Genomic DNA, 21446 nt, shown 5'->3' with positions numbered 1-21446 from the left:
CCAGAGGCAGCCACCAGCCTTTGAATTCTCCACAGGAGGTTTTGGGCTGCAGGTTCCCTCCTGTAACACTCCCCCCTTGAAATAGCCCCCCTGAAACAGTCCCTCCCAAAATAATCCCCCCTAAAATAGTGCCTCCAAAAGAGTCTCCCTGAAGTAGTCCCTCCCGTAATAACTCACCCTCTGAAATAGTCCCCCCAAAATAGTCCCCCTTGAGCTGGTGCCCCTCTGAAATCCTGGGGTGTCACCCCCAGCCCCACACTAAGGCTGACACCTGGGTGATGCCCCCAGCCCTTCCCAAGGGGGGTGAGTTTCCCTTTAGGCTTCCCCCCAGGGTGGGGCGGCCTTGCAGACAGAGCCCTTGGGTAAAGGAGCCCCAGGGGTCCCGCAGGGAGTGACCCAAGGTCAGGGGTCCCACGCAGGGATAACAGCGGGGACCCCTGGCAGGAGGGGCAGTGTCTGTCTGTGAGGGGGATGCCCTGGGCAGAGTTCCCTGCTGGGGAAGGACCTCCTGCCTCCCTGGGACTGGGCTCCGCTCAGCTCTGGCTTTTGTAAACGCGGGCTCTGTAGGGATTCGTGATGGGGCTGCCTTGGTCTTTGTGTTGGGCTGTTGCCCTGGTTGTCTCCCGTCCCTTCTCTGGGAGACTCTATTTCCCTGTTTATTGCCCCATTGCTGGTCGTGTGGTGTCGTTGGGATTGATGTTGATGATGTATGACCTGATAGGCTTGTTTGTGCCCCCAGCGCTCACCCATGGACTGACCCTGTTGTGTCAAGTACAATCTGGTTATTGGTTCATCTTGGTGCTGGCTCTGCCCTTTGTGCCAGGCCTGGTAAGTGGCAAAACACCATCTAGTATAAAATGGCGGGAAGTCAGTCTGTACTGCATGTTAGCTTCCCAGACGAGAGCAGGATGAACTACGGCTGGAAAGGCAAATCAGGGATGGGATTACCTTTAAAAGGAGGGGGATTAAAGCACGTTATTTCCATGGCTCTGTGCACATCAGTGTGGTGGGATGCAGCTCCTCGTGCGCAGCTTGCACAGAGGCAGTGGGGAGGTTTGCCAAGGAAGCATGTCTCTTCCCAAGAGAGATGTGACACAGGTTTTCTGTGTTCCTCTCAGTGCAAGGTATAATAAAGCACCTTGCCAAGGAGAATATCTTGGACAGGTGTTATCATCAACCAAAGTACACACAGTTTTGTGAATGGACTCCCTCAAACATGTCAGAAGGTGATCAGGAAAGAGAAGCTGAGCTCAGCCCTTGGGGCATCACCTTGATTCATTGGGACAGTCACCCCCCACTCTTCTTCCACTGTCCTCGCTTTGTTTTCTGACCGCTAATAAAGAAATACTATTTTGAAAGAGATCTTTAAGCTTTTAGAACAATTCACTCAAAAGTCCTGGCCAAAGCCAAGAGTGCTGGAGTCTCGCAGCCAGAAAGTGAATCCAGTTTCAACCCCACTGTGGAGTGGAGCCCACGCTTCAGCTGTGCTGGGGAGCAGAGACCCCCCCAAGCTCACCTTGCCAACGGGGACCCCCAGGCGGTGCGGCTGCTCTGCCCCAGGCCAGCCCTCACTGTCCCACCCAGCTGCTGGCTCTGTCTCCCCTATGGTCCCAGTGCTGCCGAGGCCACTGCTGCCGGCTCTGCGGGACCCTCTCCCAAACCAGGCCCTCAGCCACCGCTTCCCAGGCACCCGCTTCAGCTCCTGTTAGAGCGCTTTGGCTTGACATTAATTGCAAGTTTGGGGTCAAATGCTATACAGCTGGCTTTAAAACTGCATTCTTTGTTTTCTTGTGAGCAACCTGTCATCTTTCATACACTTTTATTACTTTTTGCAAAAGAAATATATTGATCCCTTATACCGTGCTGGTGAGTGCTGCCTCTCCTCAGGGTGATCCCTGTCATCCCTGCAACAGCGTGTGATTAATATGTGCGTCATGTTTGCTGGGCTATTGATCCCAGCAAAGGAGAGAATGCGGATCATCATTATGTTTAGGTGCATTTCCAGGGGCAGGGAGAAGGCGGCCACCCAAATTAACTGACCTTTGCTTTGATGCAGAAGCCAGCTATGTGCTTTTCCTGAAGGGGAGGGCTGGTAGCAGGGCACACAGCCTCACAGGTGATGGGCACTTGCAGGGACCCCCCTTTTGAACCCCTGGAGTGCCAGCATGGCCCTGCCCGTCCCGCAGCACCGCTGGCTCGGGGTCCCGCTGGGGCAGCCGAGGGAGGGCGGGGGGCCCCGGGACCTCCCCCAGCACTGGCCCAGGATGGGAGCTGGGCAAAAGAGGGGTCGGCTGGCCTCAACCCCTCGCAGGAAGAAAGGGGGATCAGAGCTGGGTCGGAGCTTCCCATCCGCACTAATTGATTCCCGCTGCCCTGAGAGCGAGAACAAAATGAGCGTTTGGGGAGACCGTGATGCCTGCAGCCCTGCCCTGGCTCCTAGGTGCTGCACGTGGTGGTGTGGGGAGCGGAGTGGCTCCACGGGGCTCCTGGTGCGGCTGCGCTCGTGGCAGAGAGAAAATGTTTGGATCAAAGTGTTCATCTGCCTGAGTTCTTTTGATCTCATCTGTTGCTGGTAGCCTTGCCAAGCAAGGCAACAATACGATTAGCCTGCAAATACAGCTTCATCCCACTGTCAAAAGCTGCTGATTAGTGAGAGCTGAGATGAAGCCCGAGATTTATATTTCAGTAAGTCTTCCCACAAGGAGGTGAGAGCACCAGTATGACCCCAAACACACGCTCAAACACTGCGAGGAGGCAGGAACTGCAATTCAGCAGAGATCTGAGAGTTCCGTAATTTGCCAGATTGGACATATTGTAACTCCAGACTCATTTGCAGAATTAATTATGCCACATTTGCCAATCACTGTAAAACCTCTTTCATCTGCTGAAAAATTATTGTGATATTTCCTCTTTCTCTCAGCTCTGGTGAAAGCAAATTTTCACATCCTCCATCTAAACAGACTTTGCCAGAGAACATCTTCCCAAGTGCTCTGTGCAGCACTCCTGTGCTGATCCTAGCGCAAACCTGCCCATGAATGCCACGAGCATCTTTGTTGTTCTGCCTTTGGGGAGCTGATGAACACGGGTCGGGGACGCCTTCTCCCCACGCGCACACACAGAACGCCAGGAGACCTGAGGCTGCGTGAGGATGACTGCGGACCTCACCACCCGCAGACAGCGCAGGCCGGGAGCAGCGCCAGGCAGCCTTTGTCTGAGGCGGTTCTTGGTGCTGCGGAGCATGCACAAAGTGCTGTACAGCCTAGACAAAACCCAGCGCTCCCATTCTTCATCTGCCTGGCGTTTAGCAAGGGGTGATCCGTGCGGGTTATGTCTGCTTGGGAGCCCATAAAGAGCCCAGGAAACAAGCAGACACGTCTGGTGACAATTTCCTCAGACAATGCCGGGATAATGCACAAAAAGCTTACAGGAATAATGTACCCAAAGATGCTTTTCTATCATACTCAATCTACATTCATATAATAACAGGAGGCTTTTTAAACAACTTAGGCTGATGGAAACCTTTACATTACACCCGTTTATCTCCGTATTGTTCCTTGCTCTCAAATTTCTGGTCATAAGGTCAGCTTCCTTCAATATTTCTAGCATTCTTTTCTTGCTAGATAAATTCTGTCTTCAATAACTTCTGCACTTACAGAATCTGACTTGAGTAGATCAGTACTATTTCTGTTCTTTGTGCCTCTGTGAAAGCAATATGTATCCATCCTTCAATTTGCTTTAGATCAGGCTCCAAAGGTCTTTCAGGAGCAGTTCCCAGATGTGAATATTCAAGGTTATGAATTCAGAATATTCCATCTCAAAAACACCCAGCAATATTAATTGAAGATTCCTTGTTTTTATGAGCATCCCTCACATACGTGTGCATTAACTGGGGTGCTCACAGAAAGCTGACACGTGCAAAGCTAATCTTGTTAATTAGAGGAATGTTACCACAAAGCGATCACTGCCCAGTGCCCCCGCCCCGGCTGGTGTCACTTCCTCAGTTCTCTGTGCTGCCTTTGGTCTGTCTCAGGCTCTGTCCTGTCCCTGGCTGCCGGCAAGAGACGATGTCAAGGGGAAGAAGAGCAAGCTGAACATACAGAGCAATTCCTCAAAGTGCTTTCTAAGCCTCCAGCAACTTGTAGTACTAACCTCTTCAGTCAGAGATAAAGTCTTCATCTTGAAAGTGGTTTTATTCTTAAGAGCGAAATCACCAGAACTGCACAAATGCTGGGGGGGGGCAGGAGGCAGACGATAAATTTACTGTAATTAGGAGAAGGTAGTCCATTAACTAACTATTGTCACACATTTGGAGGAAAACAGACATAATCTGTTAGGCCAAAAGTAGCTTCTGGTGTCAGACAGCGACCTATAATTAACCCAGTATCCTGAAAGCGTGTGGGCTGTCCTGGCTCCCTGCAGCCACTCTGCTCTCCGTGTTGTGCCAGCCCGTGGCTGCGTTACGGGACGTTCCTGCCTCTGCCTGTGCGAGGGCGGGCATGAACCCTGTCCTGGCTGCAGGCGTGCCTGGGTCCTGCCTAATTGGAAAATGGGGAAAAGATAGAATTTCTGAAAATTATTTATGTCTGGTTGGTATTATTGGTCATCTCTTGGCATACTGGTCATTTCTCCTGATAAAAAATTTTTTGTCTCTCCTAGGAAGCAGACATACTGAAGACTGCTTAGTGTCTGTCTTAAGATCTATCAGATCAAACTTGCTTAGTACTCTCCGGGTAAACTATAGGCATGCCAATGTAACTTTGGTCTTTGGTAAATGCTTATGGGTTCTGGGGCTGTTTCCAAGTTCAAGAGAAATGTTTTTTGTTTATTTCAATGCACTTGATGAATTAGGGCCATGCTGAGAAAAGTGCTTGGTTCTCAGGAGTTTTTAATTAAGTTTCAAACTAAACTATTTACTGTGCCTAGTGTGGTATTCATGCATGTGGCTCTTCATATCTTTCCAAGAATCAAACCATGTACAACTGGCAGAGACATAAAGACAACTGTGAAGAATTAAGAATTTGTTGCTTATGCTTATTTGGCCTTTGCTTATGCTGATGGTCTCATTTCATCATCTGCCTTCAAAAAGAGTAATTTAGGATTTGTACAGTGTGTAGAAGCCATTCCCCCTCCAGCCCCCCTCCTCCAGCTCAGAAGAAACCGTCGTTATCAGAGTTTCTGCAAAGGAATTAGAATGATGAAAAATGAGCCCACTGAGTCAGTATGTTCAAGCTCTGGCTGATACAATTCATGTGAAAATCAAAAACAACCTTCTCCAGCCAAGATCCTTTGACAGAGATGAGCACTATGCACAGACTGAGGAACAGATCTTCATGCTGAGCAGTTATATTGCTCTGGCTGGGATAAAAGATGGTGTCACTGGGAAAGGTAAACTCTGCCAGTCCTGGAGGCCTGCGTTGGCTCTGGAACAGGGGTCCTGCCCCGCTTCAAAGGCTTATGAGTGCAGCAATGGGAATCCTATGCAGGCCAGCAAGCTTCTCCAGTTTACTGTATTTTGTCTTGAGAAGAAATTAAATCAATGGAAAACCTGTCCCTAAAAAATCCTCAGATAAGTTATTTTGATTGGTGATAGTTTTCAGCCCTTAGAGACTGTAGATGCGAAAGGCTGAGTCCATCCCAGCCTGCGAGGAGGGACTGGTGGTGCTGGCCGTGGGCATCCCCCAGCCTGGAGCTCCCTGGCACCCAGGAACAGGCCAGGGACCCATGAACTCGCCTGTGGGTACACGAGGCCCCTGTGGTCCCGGGCACCTTCTCCTGCACCAGCCTCAGAGGGGCCGCATGCCCCCGGCGGCTCCTGCCCTGGAGGGGTTTGGCCACCGTGGCCCTGCCACCACCTTGGATACTGGGGGCTGCTCCCCCTGTAACTCGCTCAGGGTCTGGAAGTCGTTAAAACTGCAAACAGCTTTTCTTCCTGATGTGTTCCTCTGCTTGTGTCTCGTAGTGCTGCGGGACGCCCCGTCCCGGCAGCCAGACGCTGTCTTCACCTGCTCTGGCGTGAGAACGTCGCCGGGCAGACACTGACTCATGGGAAACGGCGAGAGGTGCGGCCATGCTGGGCCGGTCCTGCTGCCTGTCACCGTGCTGGCCTGCCTGCCCTCACCCTTCATGGTTCCCCAAATAACAGGTTTTACAAACCTAATTTCAGAAAAAAAGCGGTACTGAGAAGCGTAGAGAAAGTGTCGAAATTAGCTCACTTTAGGCCATGAGCACATCCATATGTCCTTGCTCAACTCTTTAAGAAAACAAAATGAAGTCGTGTTCTTGAATACTCTGCCAGAAATAGTCAGTGAACCACTGAAATTCAATGTACCAGGGAAGAATCTTCTATTATCTTTGAAGCATGTTAAAATAGCACTGGTAGACGGCGGCTAATACCAGTTTTACACAAGATGAATGGGAAAAGGAGAACTTGAAATTTCGCACAGCGCTGAAAAGAAAATAAATTTCTGATATCTTAAAGCCAATAGTGGGTCACTTCCCGTGGCACAGTAATTCAGAAATAAAATGGGTCTCTAAAAGGAACAATGGCCTCCTTTTCTGTGAGGAAATGCTCAGTGAATCCTTTCCCATTTCCAAACGTGCCGGGGTCAGACCGGCACCTGCCCTCATTGTGCGCCTGCTGCGGGAGGCCGCGATTACGTCTGCGAGCTCCCGGGCGTGGGATGCTTTGAAGGCTGCTTCGAGCAGTACGTGCTGCTGGAAAAGGCAAACCTTTGGTGTTCCTCCACACACGGTTTTGTACAAAAGGCTTCTCTGGGAGCTGAGCCAAACCTGTGCTACGAATTGTTTGGACAATTATTATTATTTAAAAACTTTATTACTAGAACTAAACCTGAACTGTTAATTCAGAGTTTCAAACAGAAGGAACCTCAGCCGAGCCCCAGTTTAAACTCAACCAGAATAATTACTGTTCATCTCCCCAGCTCTCTTTTTTTTTTTTTTTTTTAAACCCAATAAAATACTTCTCAAGCTTGGGAGTATTTTAGCATCAGTCTTACTGACAGGAGCACTTCCTTCAATTATATTTTAGTCATCAAAGAAACCGTGAGTCCAATGTAACTAGATAAAAGCCCTTCAAAATGAGAACCTTCCTCGATGGTCTCATTCCTGATCGGAAATGCTTCTTTATGGAAGCCTGCAGACCTTGCAGTTCATCACAACATAATGACACTTAATGACATTTTTCATTGCATTCCTGTTTCCCAGTGGAGGCGTGTCGCGGGGGCTCAGTTTCACCACGTTGTAAACCAAGGGGAAAGCAGGGGGGATGCCTCATCCCTGGTCTGCTTGAGAAAGTGCCTCTGACAAGGAGGCGCAGACTGGTTCACTAAACAGTCTGCACAGGAAACAAGACTTGTTTAAGTGTTAAATAAGAACTGCAACCTCAGACAAGATAAACTATTTTCAGGTCAGTGAAAATTAGGCATATGAATAGAGGGTTCCTGATTACTGCCTGCAGAATTGATTTGCTCTGCTTTGCCTCGCCGGAGGTAAGTGGAGAAGTAAATGAGGAGAGCCAGCATGGAGCATCCTCCTTCCGCGGGCCGCTGGGCCGTGTGGTCCCCATGGCGCAGAGCGGGTCAGGCGCCATCCCCCGCCACAGGCACGTGGCGTCAGCAAGGGGAGGATGCAAATGGGTCCTAGGCTGGTTCTGCTCAGGTCTCTTTGATTACTAATCAAGATCTGCTAATTAAGAGATGCAGAGTTTGATAGAGAAATCAGCACAAGAAACAGGCAACTTCCTGCTCTGGCTCTGGGACAGCTTCCAGTGCTAGGGGACAATAAGAAACAAGCGGTAGCAGAGCTCATGCTGTGGGGAGCCCCCGGCCTGGGGAGGGGCTGCTGGCCTTCCAGGGGACAATAAGAGGCAGCAGAGACATGCCCGGGGGGCCTCCTGTGGGGCAGCAGGTACAGGGGGGGCACAGCCACATGTCAGCACTGACTCCCTCCCCTCCACTGTCCCACGTCAGCAGGAGTCCTTTGGGCAACAGGGCTGAGCACAGCCTAATTTCATGACACTTGTGAATCCTACTGAATGCTAGATTCAGGAGTGTGATGCTAAGGGCACTAATTTCTGGTAAATCTCGTGTTTGCAGCTCCAGAAATAGTTCCCAAAACCCATGAATTCCCTTTCAGCCCTTCTACACATGCCAGCCATAGCCACAGCTCAGTTGTACACACAACTCTCTGGTCAAGTCGCTTTAAGTGTTTGGTTGTGAGTGCACAAACACCTGCACACTTTATTTCTCTGGTTATTAATGACACTGTGTTCGGTTTAGTTATGCACTTGCAATTGCAAAAGTAGAGCCGGTTGGAAGATATTGCTGAAACTCGTTTTTTGTAAGAAAACTCTGATGCATTGAGACAGAAACGTGGAGCTACTGAAAGCTGAGCGCGGGGAGGTTGTGAGTGCTCATTTGTTTGTGTTGTTCCTGAGAACTGTCCAGTTCATCCCTCGGGAACACCGCAGGAAAGCTCAGTGTCTTCAGCAGCCCGTTTTCCTTGTTCTCGGAGAGCCCTTCCTGACGGGAACCTCCCGTGTGTGCTGGAGACAGTTGCTTGTTGCCGTTTGCGCCATGGGCCTGAGGAGCAGACCAGCCCTTCTCTGCAGCCGATTGTTAAAGGTTGAAGGCTGCTGTGTTAGCCCTTCTCGGCCACTGCGTTTTTGGGATAGACAGCCTCGGAGCTAATTGTCATTGACAGTTGCTCTGAGGTGCTGCGGAGCTGTCCCAGGCTTTGCTCCGTGGGCAGGGGTGCTCAGCCCCCCTAAGGGAGAGCTCCTGCGTGAGGCTGCAGAGCCCTTGGTCCTTCCTCTGTCCTCTGTGTGTGCCTGCAGGTGTGGAGAGGTGTGGCTGTAAACCCTGGCCCTTCCCAATACCATTTTCTGTACTGAACCAGCAGCAAGTACACCACCAAAAACTGCATGAAATGAAAGTCACTACGTCATAACTTCAGGTGAGTCAGATGCCCCGTTCCCATGAGCACTGACTACTGCTGAGTAGGCTTTTTTTTTCTTTTGTTTAATAAAAGTTTTCAAGAGCTGTTGTTTAACACAGAGCAGAACAAACCCACGTGTGATTAGTTGTAGAGCAAATGAGGCCGTTCAATTCACAAGAGTTTTGATTTCCACTTTTCAGAAGTGCAGTGCTTCAGCATAGGATATTCATCTCCCAGCATTCAGACTCCACAGCAGAATCCTGCTGGGATTTGGCAACTTATTTCCATGAGCTGATTGTCAACAGTGGTGGAATTAATGATAGTGTTATGAGCAACGTACATCTGCACATTACCTCTTGATGTGTTAGGCATGCATGTATCACACAATGCAATTAATTACGGAATGACATGGGATCCTCATTAGAATTATAACAACACATTAGGCAGTCCTGTCAACGATTTAATGCATGGCATAGGCTCAGCAAACACATTTCTTTCAAGGATTTGCAACTTGTTCCAAATTGCTAGACATATCCTTCCATTTAAACAGTTTGTACAGTTAAAGTGATTGACTTGTAAAATAATTCCTGCTCTGCTGTTAGTGATATTTTCTTTATTTTCACGTTCTTCAGAACTGTTTATTGTAAAACCTTCTCCCCTTTGCAGTGCTTATTGCTTCATGTTTTCTCACACTCTTCCCTTATTACTGAAATTAATTTCCCTTTGCAGCCCTGTGAGCATCCAGAACAAACTGGGTATGTAACAGGGTCTGTGGCTAAACACCTTTCCTATGAGGGCTTTGAGGTGGAAAGGATGGTGGTGGGAGCTGGGCTGAGGGGTGGCCGGGCAGGCACAGGAAGTAGCGGGGGTATCTCGGTGGTGTTTGAACAGCCGGGATGAAAATGGTTCACAAGGTGAAAACAAAGCGAAAAGAACAGCAGCTTTGAGTGAGAAAAAGCACAAACCAGCCCCCGCATTGATTACAGGTCTGGTGTGGTTTGGATCTAGTGTTTATTGTAGTCAGGAATGAGGCTGAAATAATGGAAGTATCAAAGCCACGGTGAGCTGGGAAATTTTTCTTCCCATGTTAACGTTTGCTGGTCTGGGTCCGAGCTGCATTGGGAGCAAGGCCAAGCGAAGGAGCAGGCGGGGCAGCAGGGGTCTGGCACGGGTGGATTGCCTCTAACCCATCGCACTCCTGTAAAACAGCCTCATTCTGGAGAGGACTATTTTATCTGGCACAGAATATTCTTTTAAATGGTTCACTTCCCAGTGCCTTTTCAGCCTTAAATTATGCTGAACAACAAGCAAAATTAGCTTATATGTAGAATTTTCATGATCAATGTTATGGCTGTACCAGCCTGTAAACACGCCCTTAGGACAGGATCGTTATTTCCCTCATGACAGCCCCTCTCTTGTTTTCGGGGATATATATTTTATGCTTCCATAACTCAACACAACCTTCTGTTTGGGAGATAAACTGCACACTCTATCAGTCGGTAACGTGTGTCAGTGCTGCTGGCTGAGGGAAAACCCTTACATTCAAAAGCTGATAACAAAAAATAAAAATGAACATTGGGTGGCTTCTCCACACCGCATATTAGTTATTGACTGAGTTATCAGATAGAAGAGTGAGTGTTTCCACGAAGCCTGTCCCTGTGGGCCATGGGGACAGGGGAGAAGCAAAAGGCCCTGGGGAGCACGTCCAGTCCCTGTCACTAGGAGAAAGGTCTGCCCTGGAGGGATGCTGCTGGGGTGGGTGAGGGCTGGGCCGGGGCAGCTTTCCTTTGGTCGTGGGCCAGGATTTCACCCGCTGCCAGTTTTGCTCTGGGTTTCTTGCTCTTGCCTGTAACATCCAAAAGTTAAGGCAAAAGGCAATTTCTGTTTCTGAGTCACGGTAACACCGAATAGCACTGCTCTCTGCACTGTGGTTTATACTTTCCTTTTCATCCATGTTTACATTTGGAGTAAAAAGGTGACAGAGGAGTCACAAAACAAACATTAATTTGGTTTACTTTTTGTCTGAGGACCTTTACATAACATCGGGGCTACAAGAAGTGATGGATGGGCTTATCAGTACAGGTGGGGCCACTACATCCCCTCCTACAGGTGCCCAAAATAAAGCTGTCCTGCTAACCCTGCGCAAGCCCCAGCATGAGCTCCTCTGATCTGAAATCCACTTGAGGATAATCAAGGTTGTTTAGTTTCTGAGCAGCAGCTTTGCTGCAGTAATTGATTTGTTCTCAAAACCGCAGTTTCAGGGAAACGCTCCTTGCTGTTCCCTCAGCTGAAGTGTCGTGTTGTGCCAAATTGCGGCTGTCACGCCGCATTGTATCACAATACGATTTTCAATGGCAACGTATCACCAGCTCCAGATGATTGATGAACGAGGGGCTGAAAGAAAGGCACGGAGAATGGGAGCTGTGGAATGCTGTTTTCTGTGAAAAGCCACAGAAAATTTCAGGGCAAAATATGTTGACATTCCAATGAGTTCTATTTATTTTACCTGGAGACCTGCATATTAATTGAAACTTCGAGAAGCAATCCCTTCTGAAGAACATGAGATGTATGCAGGAGGTAATGTTTTTTTCAGTGCAGCCCATCCTCTAAGTAACACTGTCAAAGACACGTGAAGCAGCCTGGGGGGATCTTTATGGCATATGCCAGCCATGAGCTTGGACTGTTGGAAGCTATTAGAGCGATTTTGAATTATCTGTCCTTTATCACTTGATGTAATCTGTGTATTGCAGAAGTGGATGAAGGCTTAACCGGAGCCCTGACAACCTAGTGATGGTGCATGTTCTCAACACGTGTACAAGTACCTACTTTCAAAAATCTCCTATTCGGAAGCCCTTAGAGGCAGAGGCATGGTGGGCCCAGGGTGGGGAGAGCAGCGCTGCACCGCCGAGGTGAGAGAGCAGAGACAACTCGCTGCTATCTCGGGACGCCGCGGGGTGGGCAGGGGTGTAGGACACCAGCTGAAGCACAGCAAGGTGAGACCAGGGACTGGGAAATGCTTTTTGGGGGCAGGTGCTGGAGCAGAGCCCCAGCAACACCAGGATCTCCATCCCTGGGGATATTCAGAGCTGGACTGGACAGGCCCTGAGCAGCCCAGCCAGATTTTGAGATTGGATCTGACCTCCAGGCTGCCCCTGTTTGAGCGGGGGAGTGGAAGGGCTGTGATCCAGGGATTAGACATGCATTATAGAGGCATATACAGTTGCTATTATAGCTTTATATATTTAATATATATGTACCTACATTTACCATATTTCCAAAAGCACAGTATTTCTGTCACTAATAACCAACCAAATATTCCAGCCCGTGGCATCACGCTGACAGCTTCAGTACTCAAGGCCATCTTTTGAGATTGTCCCATGCTTTCTCTGTACTGGAAAGCTCTCAGAAATTTTTTGTATTGAAAAATTTAGCTAGCACAGCCAGCATATTTTACTGGTAGCTTCCACAAAAATGTTAAAAAATATACTAGAGCCTGATATTCTTTCTTACAGTGCTCCCCACGAAAACCCTCCTCTCTGCTCATGCCTGTCGTTTGGAATAACACCAATCTGCTTCCTCTGTGGCTGCCTACCGGGTTCACTGAGGATTTTTAGATAGATGGGATCTTGAGAGTGTCTTTTGCCCAGGAAATCCGCTCGCAGCTTTGTTGGGTATGACTTATCTGTAGTAAACGCATGCTGCATGTTAAATTCATGTCCTTAATTATCCTTTTCTTCTAAATTACTCTAACACCTTGCACGTTGTTGGAGTCACATTCACAGACTGGCAGTTGCCCTCATCGGTCAGAAAGCACCAGCCCTGATATGAGACACTTATTAAGGAAACTCACTCCTAGACCTCCAGCTGGAACATTTTAATGGAATGGGGATACTTTTACTTATGCTTAGCCCAAAACTATAATATTTTAATACTTCCACTAGTGATCTCGTGGTTTGCTTCATTTCAGTTCATTTTATTCTCATTTCTAGACAGTGCCTACAACTCAGCGTGTTTCTGATTTTCGTGAAAGGAGTCATCATTCATTCACAGTGATTTCTGATGAACGGTGTGTTGTAGAATTTCCTTTTTATGTGGAGTGTGCATATCACCATTATTTCCTTTAAAACATTTTGAAGAGTGTTTGCTTGTAAATAGATCAAAGTTGCAAACCCTGAGCTATCTGCGTTTTGGTGGCATTTACGTTGCTTTAATTTTCCATGTAAGGATTACAGTAATTACTCCACGTTTATCCAGCACATAAGTAGCACAGAGTTTGGAAGTTCATTAACTTCTCTGTCACCAAGCATTTGTGCCCATCTCATGCATTACATAAAATGGAAGAAACGGGCAAGGATAAATCACAGATTTTCACAGCTGATGTACCAGCTGTGTTTGTGATGGAAGACAAAGCAATCTTCATCACCCTTAATACGGCGGCAGGTAGCAGGGTCGGGCACTCGAGTGGGAGCTGCGGGGAGAGTACTCCCCTGCCGAAGGACAGCTCAGTCCCGGCGGGTAAAAGAACTGCAAACCAGGAAGAGAGCAGCAAGACCGAGCGGCAGGAAAGCCTCGAGTCTCAGCCTGCAGAGCCTCTAATCCCTTCCCCAGGGAGGGAACTCATTTGTAGCAGTCTGTGCTCCACATCAAACCATCAGCAGACGCCAGGGCCTTAATCCGGGAGTATATTTTCAAGGTATTTTCTGCTTTATTGAGAGACAACTTCTGTTCATTGTCTGACGCTGTCTGCCAGGAGGCAGAATTCTGAACAGTGCTTTCTTTTGGAGATTTTGTGTGTTTTCCCAAATTACCACTTTCAGGTAGCAGAAAGCGAGATTGTCTAATGAGAGCTCCAAGGCTGCTTCCAGTTGGTAGAAGTGAGATGAGAAGAGCACAGACTCCATTTCTGCAAGACGGTCTTGGGAGCTGCTGATCTCTGCACAGCTGAAGCCAACCCAGTGCAAAATGTGATCTTCCTTCTTGGGATCCCCCTCCGGAGGACGGCTCTGTGGTCAGCAGAAGTCTCGGAGGGGAAGACACTCTCCTTGTCTCTCACTCTTTTTAGCACATGGAATATACTCATCCTTTTAAAAGGAACATTTATTGTTGTACCCCTATTTATTAAATGCCAGGCAGACATTCTTTTACTGCTAAATTCTCAGAAAGTTGCATAAAGACTCTGCAGCTAAATGCAATCCAAACATCCATATTTTAAATATGCAGCAATAGTCCCAGTAATCAGTAAAAAATATAAATAAATAAAACAGGATTATGTTATTTTCACTTACTGGGCTGCCTGGGAAGTACCACAGTACCAGACTAGAGTGAAATGTTTTTAAAGACTGGAGTGAATTTTCTTAATTGCTGCAAACAGGACTTTGAGGCCAGGCGGGTCCTGGATTCCGTTCACAGCAGAGGAGATGTCCCACTCTGTCCCAGGAAAACATTTCACGTTGGATACTGCTCAGCACTGCAGGACTGTGCCTTTACCAGGGAACGTGCTTTCTTCTCACACATGAAGGAGCTTTAGTAGTTTAACAGCATCACCACCACTGGTTGCTGGGCTGTCATTCCAGGAACCTCCTTCTGAAGTCTCCTTCTCCAAAAGAGGCTGAAACAGCCCGACCCCTTGCCTTGTGGTATGATGGCTAGACAGGCATTTAAAAAAATATATATATTAAAAGAGAGAAGGAAATGACATCCTATATGTGAGCTGCAGCTCTGTTTTTCGGGACAGCATCACAGATCTGTGCAATTCTGCTCCTGTGGGGGTGGATAGAGAGCGCAGGAAGAGTGATGAGCTCTTACTCTACACTAGTTGCCCATTAACCTCCGAACAATATGGAAACATTGATTACTAATACCTGGTCTTACAAAGACCCCGTGAGAGCCCTGCAGGGTGACAGTGTCAGACCACCTGCTGCCACCCGGGCCAGGATCCCGCGGGCACGTCCTGTGCCACCCTGTCAGGGCTGGAGGCAGCAGAGCGCTGCCCCGCCACAGCCTCAGCGCTGCTCTGCACACCTTAAGTGAGCTGTAGGATAATCTGAGCCTAATGTATGCAAAATTTCTATCTGCTTTCAGTGGAGATGAGCAGCAAACCAACGTGCTACTGGCATAAACGTGAAGCAAAACTGTATTCAGTGGAGAGGGAGAGAAAAATCTCTCCAAGCATTTAAATCCACATTGTTTTTCCAGGTGAAAGAGGATTTGCACATGGCAAACCAAACACAGAGAGAGGTGCCAACCACCCTAGGAAAGAGCAGTAGCCAGGAAAAGGTCTTCCCTTGGCTTTACACACGGCAAATAAGAGAGTGCGACGAGGCTTGTCAAAGGCACTACAGCATCTTCCAGGTCGATGGTTTGAACACGGCCCCTCCGTTCAGTTACAGCTGCATAAGTTCCTCCTCTCAGTAGTCAGTCTTGCTGCAGGTCATCAAGAAATTTTAGCCATTAAAGTTCTGCTGAAATACCAAACACTAAGGGGTCTTGAAATGAAAATGAGCGTATAGCCCCTTTCCAGCTAGAGAGATTGAGTTTGAAGTCTGCAGTGAGCTATGGGCTTCATTCCTCAATTGGCTAAACCTTTAAATCCTACTGTTAAACACTCCCAGAAAGGAAAGCAAAGCTACTATTAATGATTCTAATGGCTAAAGAGCATATTATTTTCAAGTGGCTTGTTAATCAGCAAGGGGTCTGCCTACAGCTATTGCAATCAGTCACCTTTCACCAGTGGTACTGGTGTCTTAATAAGGAACAACAAGGCATTCGGGGGAGCGAAAATGGCTCCGACTAGAAGGAAGTTAACAGAAATGATTAACCAACTTGGCTAAAAGCCGTCGAACAAGATGGGAGAGCTTCTGACAGGGCTGATCATAAACCTCGATGCCAACAGATGAAGCTAGAGAACAGGCTTGTGAGGACGGCTGCTGCAAAGCCGCTTACCTCTGACGGAATTCTTATTGAGAGTTCAAAATGGGAGGAAGGATTTTCTTTCACAATGCAGCCAATAATTGCTTAATGAGAATGGGTATGTTCTTCTACTTTCCTTGCCAGACCAAAATTTATGTCCGTTATTCACAAGGAAAAGACTTACCACTGCTTGTGTCAGTGACCGATCCTTGCTCCTTTTCCACCAAATCGCTTTACGCCATTCTCAGGAGAGCCAAGGGAGGTGCCCCCTGGTGCTCACCGGCCCAGGCCTGGCAGCTGGCTGTCCCCTGCCCCGGGGTGTCCAGGGGGGCACGGGCCATGCTCTTCCTCCTCTGAGCTCTGGCTCCTTCTTGGCTCATTTTGCCACCCTGGTAACTCTTTTTTTCTGTGACAGCATCATGCTGCTGCCCAGAAATCAGTCACAAGGATATCTCTGGCATAGGATTATGGAGCTCAGAGGCAAGAAATGGATAAAAGGGATCACAGAAAAGCTATGACATACCAGACACCACAGCACAGCCCAGATGAACCTTGCTAAGAACCAAGCACAGCTCTGAGGGAGGAGTGAGTTCCCACTGGTGCTAATTTATAAATAAAAATAACATCATTATTGGTATTTGATTACTGCTCTACCCTGAGCCCTCAGTCAGCTCTTTCCTCTGCCTCCTGGCCCCAAGAGCCAGTGAGCTGAGGCCTCTGGCCCACATCCTGCCCTGGCCCACGTCGTGCCCTGGGCCATACTCCACCAGCCTTAGGGCTTGTATCACTCCCCAGTGCCCTGGAGCCGCCCTGAGGTGCTGTCACGGGACCATGAGGGGTGCGGTTGGTGGGGATGGATCCCCCAGGAGCTGCAGTTGGTCCCTCTGCATGAGAACAGGGAAATCCAGAACCACTGAGCACCCGCAATCACTCATGTTTAGGAAAATCAATTCCCGTCCCAGCTGCGGTGGCTGGGAGTTTCCTGTGTCACCAAAAACACTCACCAAAAACAAAACAAAAAACAATCCAACATTTTAAGAAAAGAGGATTCTTTACTGTTTAAAAAAAAAAATCTAAAAACCTATTTGAATTAGGTTTGGTTTAGGTCTTACATAATTCTTTTGAACATCTACATTTTTACCCATCTTCTTCAGGTTTTTCTTTCATTTCTGCTGTCTGCCTGACCCCATACCTCTACAAGGCATAATCGGCCGGGTAATATATGCAGGTGAGGACTAAGAAAGCTACTGAAAGCAGAAGTTGAACAAAGATTTGTTCAAATATTAAATCAGCTAAAATTAGTAAATCTAAATAGTGTTCCAAAATTTCAGGTTTATTTATTGCCTTCTTTCTGCTCTTCAAAGCCAAAACCTTTCCTGTGCTTGGCCTCAAATATCCAGCACCCACCAAGAATCCGTGGTGAGCGCTAGAGCATCCATGGGTGGGGAAATGAACCTGCTCAAAGAAATTGCCCAGAACTTGTTTAATTAAATGCTTTGCAAAACCTATTATTCCAGTCTCCTCAGACTCTGGTTTCTGAGTTACCCAGCTTTGCAGGGAGGCTGAAGGATTGACACTCATTTGCTTGGCAGAGCCAAATAAACAGAGTTCCCCAAAACCAGCAGGCCCTTGTTACAAAGCACAGAGAGGTTTTCTAGGATGCATCTTTTTCCTTAATTTTGAAGTGTTTCTTTAATTTTCAATCTTTTTATAGCCAATCAGGAGCAATTACATCACCACTTAGGTTATACTTTTTTAATTGTTTTTATTACAGTCCCAGACTACTTTCTATAGTGCTATAGAATAGCAGCAACAAAAAATTCAAAAGCTTTAGTTAAAAAGCAGCTCCTCATCATTTATTATTGTTATCATCATCATTATATTATGATCATAGTTATGATTATCAGTGGCTTGACTGGGGTGAGAAGCATCTTGGACGCCACAACATGACAAAGGCAGATGTCGCAGCTGTTAAAAGACGTACATTGACACATCTGCAGGGAAAAGCAACAACTTGTGAAGAATTTTCCTCTCACCAGTGCTGTAGAAAAAAAAGATGAAGCACTGTATGAACAAGAAAAAGAATGGAAACAGAGAACGAAAACCAAAGAAGAATGAGTGACTGGTAAATTGAAAGTCAGTCCTGCAGATGCCTTATGATGGGGATGTTTTTCTCTCCCAACATACAGAAGATAATTATTGTTTTATGATTTCAGTGAACAGGGAGCGGCTCCACGTGCCGGCATGGCTCCACGGATGAGCAGGGCTCTAGCACCAGGGTACTGACCCTGCTCAGCCGAGGGGCTCTCGGCACTCAGGCAGCGGGTGAACAGGGATTCCAGTGCAAATCTGCAGAAAACTGTTTTTGAATAAGTGGTCATAAATCTGGGAAGAAAACTGTTCATGTTATGGTACAGATAAGCTATCATCTGCCATACAGATATGAAATATACACCCCAGGAATGTCTGAAACTGGCAAAAGCCCTCTCACGTGCCATGAAATAACATCGCTCTTTTTTTGCTCATCTGTTTTCATTTCCTTCGCTTGGTGGCTGAAGCCCCAACAGAAGAAGGGGCAGAGCCTGGGGCTTACACCGACACTGCACGGGATCTCAAGGCAACCCCTGGCAGAGCATGGCGGGGTTTGATCAGAGTGTTATTTTAAAACAGCATTTTGTTTTAAATTTTTATTAATCCTGTTCAGTTAAATGACATGCAATACTGCTCAAAAAGAGAAAAAGAGTGTAAAAGTATTGAGCAGAGAATACCTGTGAGTTCTTCCTGCACAATAAGTGTTTAAACCCTCCCACAGCACACGATGCTCTCTGCTCTGCTTGACCAAGCCTTTTAATACAGTTCTTACTTCAAGCTGAAAATCCAGCGCTTCCTTCTCAAGTGAGGTTAATCTCCTCAAGCACTGGGAGAGTTTCTCCTTGACTGTTACGATTAATTTGTGCCGTGATTAAGGGGAAGCGTGCCATGGCCAGACAATGCACAGTTGTCTCCCAGTTTGCTCCATCCTTCCCCAGCGTGTCCTGTTGAGGTTTGCCAGACAGGCAGGTCAGGCCGGGTCTCTGCCACGAGTATCAGCACAATGACCAAGTGCTCTGCAGGGCTGTGAGCGCTTCTGGGGCCTGAAAACTCTTCTAATGAAGATCAGTGCTTATTCTGTCAGCATGAGCAAGGCGAACGCTGCATCCACCAAAAGCTGGCATGAGCTCTCACACCATGCCAGGAAAGCGTCAGGAACGGAGCTACCGCCTCGCACGCAAGGTGTGGGCACCCCGACACCCCCAGTTCCCAAACCCTCGGCAGCCCCAGACTCATCCAGAGCCCCTGGCTGGGGCCAGGTGTGGTGCAGGGGGACTGTCACTGCATCCCCACTGCCCAGCTCCGACACAGCCGTGGTCCCCTCCGGCAGCGTGACCGGGCTGCACAGGGGCAGGCGACCACAAGTCACTGAGCTACCGAGCCACCCCCCGGGGACTGCGATGGGACACACAGAGCAAACACCGTCACGCAGCAAACTGCATCCCAGCACACCTGTGAGCAGGTGCAGGCGAAAGTCAGTGCTGATAACCATTAAAATGATGGACGTGCAGGAAACAGCCCGAATTGTACAGACCCTGATGAGCTGTGGAAACCCATCACTGCCACTCAGGAACGACAACCTGCAGTTATCAGAGAAGTAAAGAAACGTCAACTCAGTGCTCATAAGTTGCCAAAAAGAAAGTTCCCTGTTGGAAACTGTTAAAAGTAACACTATGCTATTACGCATCTAACAGGATGAATCCAGCAATTGTCATTGTAATGCTGCTCTCCAGCCTCACCTAACCCTGACCCTAATGGCCTGAACCCTGGCTCTAACCCTAACTACCCTAACCCTGGCTCTAACCCTAACCAGCCTCCCCAAACAGTCCCAGCAGCCGGGGCAGTGCTCGGTGCCTGGGGCAGGGCTCGGTGCCTGCAGCGAAGTCTAGCATGGCCTCCTCCTTGAGCGGGGTGAGAGGGATGACTGGCACTGCAGCAGCAGCCGCCCCTCAGCCCCCGGGGAGGTGATGGAGCAAATCCTGCAGGCAGCTGGGCCAGGTGTGTTGGAGGTGGGGGGACAGCAGATCAGGTTGACCCAGGGCAGGTTGTGCCTCAGCACCTGGTGGCTTTCCTGTGATGAGGTGACTGGCTCTGCAGATGAGGGGAAACCAGCAAATATCATTTATCCTGACTTCAGCAATGCCTCCATCACCCTGGAACCAGAGCAGGGACATACGACCTGGGAGGGTGGAACACAGGATAGGTAAAACCAGGCTGTACAGCAACCTAGTCTGACTTTTATGTTATTGCTGCTTTGGACAGAGGCCTCCAAATGTCCTTTTCAGCCTAAATTAGTCTGTGATCCAAAAAGGGAACAGAGAATAGAACTAAATAATGAGTAAATACAACAGGACTCCTCAAACTGCAAAAGAGAGAAATGAGTGCAAGGAAGTGCTAGAAGTCTAGGAAGAAATAACTGGCATGGAGGAAGCAAGTAATCTCCTTGCTCTTTCTTTTGTATAAGAACTGGGAGGATCAAATAGAAGTATCAGGCAACAGTTCTGAAGCAACGAAAGTAACGTGTAAATAAATGGTGCTGGGATGGAATGTTAGAGACCAAAAGTATAGATAACAGAGAAATCAGTAAGACAAATTCTCAGAAGAAAAATCCACTGAGAGCCTTTAACCTTAAATGCAGAGAGCATTTACCCTGAGCGTGGAGCTGTGGAAAGCAGGAGATGGCGTGTGGAAAACTGCTCATCATGGGCCCTGCTCATGGAGGGAGAAGGGCTGCGGGCTTGGACAGACCTTGTGTGCGAGGCCAGGCAGGCTGTCAGTGCCACACGCCACCGCCTCCGGCCCCGAGGTGCCCCTGCTTCTCTGCCCCCCCCCTCAGCCTCCCACCCCATCCCAGGGAGACGGGGCGAACCCGCTCGTGGGCGCCTTGGGGGGTACTGCAGCACCCAGGGATGGGAGCTCTGAACTGCACTCGAAACGAGCTGAAGCTGGGGATTTGTTTGTGATTCCATTGACTTTTCAGAAGCTTGCAGTGTTTCGCCCTTCCTGGCGCTCCAGGCTGCGCATTTTGGGGAGCAATGGCCCGTCTCAGTCAGAGCTGCCTGAGGGTGTTGAACCCTGGCCAGCAGCAGGTAGCCCCATGTTTTTGAAATGGAGATGGGAAAACAGACACAAAGACAAAATTGGGGGTGATAGCTCTTAAATAATATGAAAATTCTCTTTTTTTTTTTCCTTCATTCTCTCTCTACATGGATGCTTATAATTAATTTGCACTCAGCAAAAATTGGGGATTTTTTTAGATGACTGACATCTGTGAAAATGAGATTTCTCCTCTAAACTTCCTTTAATGAAAACACAATAAGCAAGGGACCATTTTAATGCACTGATGTGCACAGTTGGCTTTCAAGAAAAGTGGCCAGCGCTTGCACTCTGCAGTGTGATTGAAGAGCTCAGGTGCACAGGTACAGTGCTGATTATTTGCCTATTAATTAATACTCCAGGCAACACATTTCTTTTAATTATGCCACATATGA

This window comes from Athene cunicularia (genome assembly GCF_003259725.1).
Source record: "Athene cunicularia isolate RWA chromosome 5 unlocalized genomic scaffold, athCun1 chr5_part1, whole genome shotgun sequence".
Classification (NCBI taxonomy): Eukaryota; Metazoa; Chordata; class Aves; order Strigiformes; family Strigidae; genus Athene; species Athene cunicularia.
This window is presented reverse-complemented; position numbering follows the sequence as displayed.